The 10,000-nt window shown below is 39.0% G+C and overlaps 1 protein-coding gene across 5 annotated transcripts in view; it reads right to left on the reverse strand.

Moving 5' to 3' along the window:
- Positions 1 to 10,000, reverse strand: part of PRDM16 (PR/SET domain 16) — a 2,576,872-nt gene that overhangs the window by 1,950,828 nt on the left and 616,044 nt on the right. The window lies entirely within an intron of this gene.

The following is a 10,000-nucleotide window of genomic DNA, read 5'->3' on the forward strand; positions in this document are numbered from 1 at the left end:
ATGTGTGTGTGTGTGTGTGTGTGTGTGTGTGTGTGTGTGTGTGTGTGTGTGAGTATGTGTATGAGTATATGTATATGCATGTGCACGTGTATATGTATGAGTATGTGTATGTGTATGTGTTTGTGTATGTATATGTGTATGTGTTCAAGTATGTGCATGTGTATATGAATATGTATGAGTATGTGCATGTGCATGTGTATGTGTACTTGTATGTGTTTGAGTATGTGTATGTGTATGTGTGTGTGCATGTGTATGTGTATGAGTATGCGTATGTGTATCTGCATGTGTATGTGTATGAGTATGTGTATGTTTATGTGCATTTGTATGATGCGGCCACCCCCCCCCCCAGCATCTTCATCGGTGTTCACACTCTTGAGGTGGTGAAGGATTTCACTTACCTGGGCTTCACCATCACAAGCAATCTCTCCCTGGACATCGAACTGAACACCCAGATTGGTAAGGCAGCAACAGCAATAGCAAGATTAGCAGTGAGGGTCTGGCATAATTCCAAACTGACCATCAACACTAAGATGAAGGTGTATCAAGTATGGTGTGCTCAGCATGCTGCTCTATGGTAGTGAGACATAGATCCTGTACTCCTGGCAAGATGAGCAAGAGGAAGAGACTAGAGCTGTGAGAGGAAAGAGAGCTCAGTCGGCAGAGGACAGTTTTGGTACCTACACAGCCAGGCATTGGCTACAGCTCTATAAATTGTAACAGAACCTGCCGGTCAAAAATCAGACTTTGCAGTCATGGAAGATATTCCACTTCAACCATCAACTGATTTTGTGATGCAAACTTCATTGTCTCTCGAGACAGCGAAAGGTCATAGATGTGTATGAGTATGTATATATGCATGTGCATGTGTATGAGTATGTGTATGTGTATGAGTATGTGTATGTTGTGTGTGTAGGTATATGTGTATGTGTATGTGTATGAGTATGTGTATATGTATGTGTATGAGTACTAGTATTTGTATGACTATATGTATTTGTATGAATATGTGTATCGGTATGAGTATGGGTATGTGGGGTCTATATTACGTGATCAAATGATCACAATAGCAAATGCTCTAAAGAGTGAAAATGCAGCACACCAAAGTGCTTTTTGTGGGAGCATGGTACAGTGAAGAACGGAATATTTGCCCTTTCTTCACTGTAGTGCGATCTTGGAGTTGGTATATATATTTAGTGGGGGGTGTGGAGGGCGTAGTCCCCCACAATAATGGTTTCAATATGCTGCATTTTCTCTCTTTAGAGCATTCGCTATTGTGGTCATTCAATCGCATAATATAGACCCTGGTATGTGTATGTGTATGGATTTGTGTATATGTATGCTTCTGAGTGTTTGTATGTGCATATATATGTATGTGTATGAGTATGTGCATGTGTATGAATGCATGTATGTGTATGTGTATGAGTGTGTATATGTGTATGAGTATGTGTTTGTGTATGCATTTGTGTGTGTGTGCGTGTGTGTGTGTTTGTGTAGGTGTGTTTGTGTATGAGTATGTGTCTCAGTATGTGTATGTATACCTGTATGTGTATGAGTTTATGTGTTTGTGTATGTGAATGTGCATTTGTATGTGTATGTGTCTCAGTATGTGTATGTATACCTGTATGTGTATGAGTTTATGTGTTTGTGTATGTGAATGTGCATTTGTATGTGTATGTGTATGTGTATGAAGCAGTGTGGGTGCTTTGTTGAGTTCAGTAGCCATGGCATCTGGGCTAGAGGATTTATAGGTTTGGAGTTAGTTTGCATAACCTAGTGTAAACTGGTCTTTTTTCTAATATTTTGCCAAATATGGGCAAGAAGGAGAAGGGTTGAAAGGTCAGGTTTTCCTCTTTTCTTCAGGCTTTTATGCTGACTCCTTGCTTTCTTTTTCAAACTGTATCTTCACAGACAGTGCATCATTCTTGGGTCAGACTATGGAAGTCATTCACTGTCATTCCACATTCCTTTCTTATGTGATAACAACCTATTCACCCCATTCACAAACTTCAGATTCAGCAGAAGCTACAGTATGCGCTAATATGTTCACCAAAGCAAGAATAATTAAGAAACAAATGACCAAGAAAATTGTCCACAAAAATATTTACAGTTTGCCTGTCCTTTTGTCCCCTCACCCCAATTTGTTTCTTCTTAGGACAAATTCCTTCTAACACCCTTGATCAAGCTCTCATCACCCCGAGTATCATCACTTAGGGCTCACTCGCTCATTAATCATAAGATCTTTGGAAGTGCAAGGCAGGTGACCCTCATGGTCATTTGCTCCTTGACAGTATGCACCCTCAGACTGAGCATCCTCACTCAAAGGGTGTCAGGCCAATCAAACCAAGGAGGAGTTTTTGAATACCTATCAGTCATTGAAACATTCCCACTTGAACGAAGACAATATATTACACTGATTAATTTGCAGTGGTAAAATATTCTAGAGGTACGGAATGTGATGTATAATGAACATATTTCTCCCAAGTGTTTTATTTATCTGCTGGTGAGGATTTAGATTCCTTGTTCTGGTATTTGTGGGATTAACTGATTTGTAGACATACAAAAGATCCAGGACTTTGATCTTCCCTCAAGAGTTTGTAAGATACTGATTAAAGAAACAGTGCTTCCAGACTTTTCTGCTAGATTAGGGTTTTAAGCGAGTGAACTTCTTAAGTTAGGAATATCTGGAGTCTTTCTAGTTTTGGTATGTCTAGTTAGGTGCATCCCAAAAGGGGCATTTCATACAATTATTGGCTTAATTATTTCTTGCTATAATGGGGCAATGACCTTTTTGGATCTGGAAGATATTCCTCCCTATAGTTTTACATATGAGACTAATCAGGCTGATATGCCTGTAATTCCTGAGGTTAGTAGTGGAGCCACCCCTGAGTGGCATTACCACCGCTGTGCACCATTATTTTTTATCCTTCCATACTGACCTTGTGCCTGTGTGGTATTCAGCCTTATATCATGCACACGTATATAATTAAAGAGAAGCCATTTTTCTTCATATAGGTCATGTGATATGGCCAGTCATAGTACAATAATGGTTTAATCCCCCCTAAAAAAATTTGTTATGATTTTAAAAGACGAGTGAGAGAGAGAGAAAGAGAGAGAGAATGCGTGTATGGGGTATGTGCATTTGTGAGTGAGCACGTGTGCATGTGTGTATGCATATGTGTGTGTGTGTGTGTGTGTGTGTGTGTGTGTGTGTGTGTGTGTGCACCACAAAATTGAGCTCCATTAGCTTCTGTCTGCATTTGTCTGTTTGTGTTCTGGGGTCCATTTGTTTATGTATCCTTGCATATGAATGTGGGAATACACATGTGCATTAGTCTGGGTCTCTGAATTTGTAATGTCGATCACAGCATGTCTGTAAATACACAGCATATCATTACCTTGTGTGTTATCTCCATAACTGTGTCACAGTATGGTGTCATAGCAATCACCTATATATGTATACATTCCTAATATGCTTTCCTTATGAAAAAATAATGTTCATTGATAGTAAAATGTTGTTTGACCACAAAAGGCTGAGAAAATTCGTCCTCTAAAACCTACCTGCAAACATGTACGTAAGCAATTTTGCAGGGGGTAAACCCCACTATATCGCCCATGTGGAAGGAAAGACCCTGCACCTCTCAATCATATATATTTTAATGCTACATTTATGCAATAATAGGGGATAATGAAACTCTCCCCACAGAAGAACAAAGCAGTCTGACACTAACAACAATCCAACAAGGGATAATTATTTAGCCTTTCATCAGACAGGAAACATAGATCTGACAGTTCTTGTTTAGTCAGTTACAAATGATTTAGTCAATGCTGTGTTACATACAGGGAAAGCATTGAACACAACATTGCCAGGGTACAGTGTGATACTCATGGCACTTAATTCTGCATTATGCCTCACTTTAATACATTGTTGATTTCCTTCCCACAGGGAAGACAACATTATCATTACTTATATATATAGATTGTTATCCAGATTTAGATTCTTTTAATAATACATCCTCATTAATTTATTGTAGTAACAATCTCCTGCATCCCACACAAAATAAAATCAGCCCTGAAGTCACTCCATGTCAGAGGCAAAGGCCCTTGAAATCCTTTGATGAGCCATCATAAAGTTTTTTTTTTTTTTTAATTCACCACCTTCCTTTGGCCGGACTTGTGGCTCTGCCACTTTTCCTTTGACTAAGTAACCTACCCACAAACATTTTTACACTTGCCCAAAATATGTGCTTCGGAGATGTTAGCTTCTCAGTACTTTATCATATTGAGGTACCTTTTATAAAAGGTGGCAAACCAAGCTAGTGGTCTTTGCTATTGTTTACAATACTCTGTGGCAAAGTTTCCTATTCATTTCAGTGGGTACACCTTTTTTACAGACCCTTCTTTGTAGTCCTAAATGATGATTCATTCACCCAAAAAAAACATTGTGCTTCTTGCCCATAGGTGGGTGTCTGCCATGTTTCCAGTGTGATGCAAGAGAAAGTACACATAACCTTTGGTGCTGGCAGATCAGAAGGCTATGAGTTCTATCCCTACTCCAGGTGCATGGATTAATTTCACATACTGCAACGTAGCATAAATATGATACTGCTATCCTGAGTGTGCTTTCCTTTAAATTACACATTAAGGCCCCATCTGTCTGAGTTGGTGGCTGATGGCCTAACCAAATTTCATCTAGTAGTATAAATACCAGATTGGGTCATCTTGGAAAGAGGTCACTAGTATAGCAGGACTAACCTGGTCAACAAAGGATAAATAAAAGCTCTCAATCCATTTGGTCTAATTATTCCCCTATCAGTAAAGTGCAAACACTGACCTTGTACTTGTCATAATTAAACAATAGTTAAAAATCTACTATACGTAATGCTGTTATTTGTTAACTCTTGTTTACAGAGGCATACATATGCCCAGTACCACTGCCTGACTTCTTTTCAGTTCGTCTATTTCTATGAAAATGAATATTTTTTTTTATTTTGTTGCCCCACAGCCTTCAAATATTATGTAACCCCACATAATTCAGGCAAAAAGGAATGCCAGATCATCTCAGATTACGCAGGATTTAGGTTTGTATTCATAGCTATCCAGACAGAAAGCCTGCTAGCAGCTTCTGTCACTAAGTTAATTTTTATTTTTATTTATTAACTGATGCTGTAAGCTTGGCCCTTTGGCTCTTTAGAGAGCCACTATACAAATGCAGCTATAATTCTGTGCTGGTCTCTTTTTTTCTTTAGTTATAAACTTGGGGAATTAAATGAGAAGGCTTCCAGCACCTCACTGATTTATGAGTGCCTGAGACTGCAAGCCAAATGAACTAAATGCACCTGGGGAGTGAAAGACAGAAATGAGTCCAATGTGTGATTGCAGTCCTAAAGTGCCGGCGAGATAGCCATGTCCATCATAAGCAGACAAATTAGATAATTAAATGGAAGCAGGCTAAATAAACTACACTTTCTTAATCGGGTTATCAGGAAACATTAGTGGGTATAAATGACCTCATTGTCTACATAGTTCTGTGCTTCTTCTAAGTAGGAGTTGGAAGACGGAGTGACAAGTCTCTGGTTTGGTTATTGTTGGCCTGGAAGCAGTGCCCTTAATAACATCATTTTAAAATGCACAAAAAATCCCATCAGAAGATAAAAAAGAGCCTTATATAACTGCAGTGCTTATACAGATCTGTGCTATCCTTATAAAGGTTGCAGATTCAGGCAATCTGGCAGTAAAGCAATTACACATTCTGCCCTGCAGGGGGAGAGCAAAAGCAGAGACAAGTCCTACCTACCATGGTATCCTATAGTTGAAATGCTAGCCTACATACAATGCTGTTACATGAGAGATAAAAGGCAAAATTTTAGGAAAAGAAAATGAATAAAACCCTGTCATATGACAGGAAGCTTCAGGGTCATGATGATATTTATTTTGCAGTGATGGTAAGAAGTTTTTTGTTTGTAAATATGTAATGTAATATATGTAATATTGTAAACAGGTTGTTCAGTTATTGCTGTTTTATCCATCATGGCTGCAGGGTTATATTTATATGTTTGTGTGTGTATGTGTCTGTGTATATGAATATATATAGATAGATATAGATATAAATAAATAGATAAAATATATGTAATGCATGTATACTGTGTTCTGGTTTGAAATAAAATCAGTGACAACTATATCCCTCTTACTTGAAGAGAACCTAATCACATGTACTGACATATTTACACACACACACACACACACACACACACACACACACACACACACACACACACACACACACACACACACACACACAGTTTTTTAAAACTGGTAATCCTGGTGAAGGGTAAGGGGGCTGAAAGCTGAGAAGTGAAGGTCAGACATGTCTTTTACCAGCAGTAGTATGTCACAGAGAAGAACTGATGCACCTCGTGTCACAAACAATCTTCCCATCATCTTATAAGATCCCTATATGCTTCCAGCAAGAGGCATTGATCTGTCCTGCATGTCCTGAGTTGGGCCTGTACTAGAACATCTCTCAGTGGGGCATTCCTGGTATAAATGTCATGAGAGAAGCCCAGAAGCCATACTCACTAGCCAGGTCAACTTATTCTGTTAGCCAGAAGAACACTAATTGTGTTCCGTGATATTTCTGGATCACTTAGCTCATCACCCTGCCATGGACAGTAAGCCCAGCAACACTTAGAAGCAATTCATTTCTGGTGCCTGTATATCTGATCTAGTGACTGTGGCTACCTCTGTGGATGGGGACATAAAATGACTAGTAAGATGACTGACATGTGACTTCACTGTCGTGCTCGGGTACAATAGCCCCTGCTACTCCCACCCACTGATAATGTTCAAAGTTGTCTCTAATGAACAAGCACCTGCCTATATTCCTACACTCAGAGTAGCTGCTCATCTTCAACTGAAGCAAATGATCTCCATGATATGTCATTCTCATCCCATGCATTTCATACTAAGCAGGAAACCATTCCTTTGCACACAGTAGATCATAGTAACTTTAGGTCAACAGTATAATACTGCCTGCAGACTACAGGTGCAGCCCTTATTGTCCCAAAATGGCAGATTTTCAAGCCTTGCTCTCCTTCTGTTACCATAACCATGAAAATTCTAAACAGGAGGGAGGACAAAATAAAACTACTGAAAGAAGCCCATACATACCTTGAAGATATTTGATTTAACCTCAGAAATGTTGATAAAAATCACATATTTCAAATACAGGAAGCAAATGGACGATAGCAGTAGTCATTGGAGGAGAGAGTCAAAGTAGCACTTCACACAAGATATTCCCGAGTAGGTCAGGTCCACAAAAACACATATAGTACAAATACTGGCAGATTCCCATGACTGTACATTATCTGTGTATGGAAAAGGAGTTGTCATTTTTTCCCACAAACAGAATGAAACCTGCTCTGCTATTCTTAAATGTTAAGGTTGAACTGTCAGACAAATTCTCCATTCCAGCACTCTGGTGAAGGCTTTCTAAGAAGGATGCGATACATGATTAATCTACAACTGGAATATAACCTTCTCCTCCCTTTGCTAAAAATAGGAACCACCATTCTGGATTGGTAATTGTGATGGAACTGTCCCAGACATTCTATACTACAATGAAAAGGTGCATTAACTCTGAAACTGCAATAGCATACAGCATTTGTAGCATTTGCAATACCAACTCATTCCCTGCTGCAGCCTTACCAAAGTGGAACAATTTAATTGCTGCAGTGATCTCATCTACAAAAATGCACCTAGTCATTGCACCGGTTGTTTCTGGCACTACTTCACCAAAGAGGGGCATATCTGCAGAGTGTAGAAACTGCTCAAATTAATCCTTCATCGCTGACCCTGTCCACAGTCAAGGCTGGAGTCTTTTATTGTTATTGAGAATTTCTACTGCAGTACCATTCCCTACAATCTGAATCACTATATGATTTAAGAGAACCTTTCTGATGGCATCCAGAAGCTATTCTCCTTCACTTCACTAAATTCCTCCCACACTGAGGCCTTTATGTAAGTGACAGATTTCACTCCTGCCTTCCTGAACTATTAGTACCAAGGTACCTTTTGGTTAGATCCAGAGACCCAGTCTTAGAATCACGGCTGCAAGGCATATTACTTTAACTTGACAGTTTTGTGAGCGTGTGTGTGTGCGTGTGTGCATGTGTGTGCGTGTGCATGTGCGTGTGCGTGTGCCTGTACGTGTGTGTGTGTGTGTGTGTGTGTGTGTGTGTGTGTGTGTGTGTGTGTGTGTGTGTGTGTGTGTGTGTGTGTGCGCGCGCAAACAAGTACAATATAAGGTAGAAAGTTGTAGACAAATTAGTTCCACTACTCTGGTTGTCTGGTTGTTAAGTGTTTCAAGATAACTATTATTTGTGTTATGCAAAGTTCTGCTGAATTAATATTCTTTGATATACATCAGCAGGGGTTCTCCATAGGTAGGTCTACAGTAACTAATTAAAGTTTTGCTCTGAAGATAACCAGTATTTGGATGAAGATATAGTAATGGATGTGATATGCTAGGACTTTGCAAAGCCTATGATTCAGTTCTGTAGCTTGTAATAATCAAGACTTTAAAGAAATGAAAGGTTGATAGTACTGGAATTAAATGTATAATGAATTGGCTAAAGGATAGGAAAGCAAAGGTATGTAATAATGGTAGACAGTCCATGGAATTTAAAATTTCAAAGGGCGCTCCTCAGTGATCAGTGTTGGTTCCCTTATTGCATAGATTTATTTCCTCTTTCTGGTAAGAGGTAGATGCTATACTAGTAAATTTGAAGGTTATGCTAAAATTGCAAGTACTGTAACCCCACTAGGTGATCAACTTGAGATTCAAAAATATTTAGATAGTCTGACTGGCCTGATTGATAATCAGAATTGAATGAGATCCAATTGAATTAAATGAAATAAAAAATCTTGCACCAGGCACTGATAAAAATTATAACAAATGCTTATTGAAAAAATGATACAGGAATTATAATAAAAATAAAACTTTTACAATTAAGTAGATGAATTGGAGAATTTGTAAATTACATAAGAATGTGTTGAGAGACTGTTAATGATATATGGCATATAGCTTTAAGGTTAATGAGATAGCTGGAGTGAACTCCATATCATGTGGTTCATATCCTTCCATAGAGTTCATATGGAATATTGACCTCATGGAGGTCAGACTAGATCCTCTGATTTTGTGAGTCACACAGTGCACAGTAGTATACAAGCACTCTGTACATTGCACTACTTTTATTACATTGTCACTCAGGATCACAGATCTGGACAACAGTCCTTAATGGTGATGCACAATGCATTGTTGCCCATACAGAAAGTATGACATTCACACTCTACTAATACAAATTGGGGGGAGGGGGTTGCATGCAGTGAGTATTTTACTCGCTCATGCACAGCTGACTGTTATTCAGGATCACAAACATGGACTATGGTCCTTAATGGTGATATACAATGCAACAATACTTTTTATAAACTGTACACAGGAGAGCATGCTGTGCCATTATGCAATAACTGCTTCTGTATCCAACCCACATCCCTACCCACCCTTCAGCTAAAAATCAGATGCAGTTTGCTGTGCTGCCTGAAAATGCATTATAGTATGACATTGTAGGCAAACATTATTCAGTAAGTTATGTTTTGTATGCATTAATAAATATTTTCCCATGCTGCACTGTACTTTGCCATCATGCCTGACTGTGACTCCTAATGATGTCACAACTCCTAATGATGTCACAGCCATCGGACATGATGGCACAGCTAGGATAATGAAAGGATCTGGTTCTGTATGATCGCTCAGTGGTGGGAGCTCAGCAGCAACACTGTGTAGGAATAGGGCAAGTACAGTGTGGTGGTAGCAGGCTTTACTACACCACACAGTGCTCCATTGGCAGTGTTTTTCCTAACATGTAACAGGCATAACTTTTCTTTTGTTTCTTAACAGTAGCATTGATATGCTGCCCAGCTCTGTGTACTGAACAAATATCAGCAG

Source organism: Protopterus annectens, chromosome 2.part1 (assembly GCF_019279795.1).
Source record: "Protopterus annectens isolate FY-2018-M chromosome 2.part1, PAN1.0, whole genome shotgun sequence".
NCBI classification, from domain to species: domain Eukaryota; kingdom Metazoa; phylum Chordata; order Ceratodontiformes; family Protopteridae; genus Protopterus; species Protopterus annectens.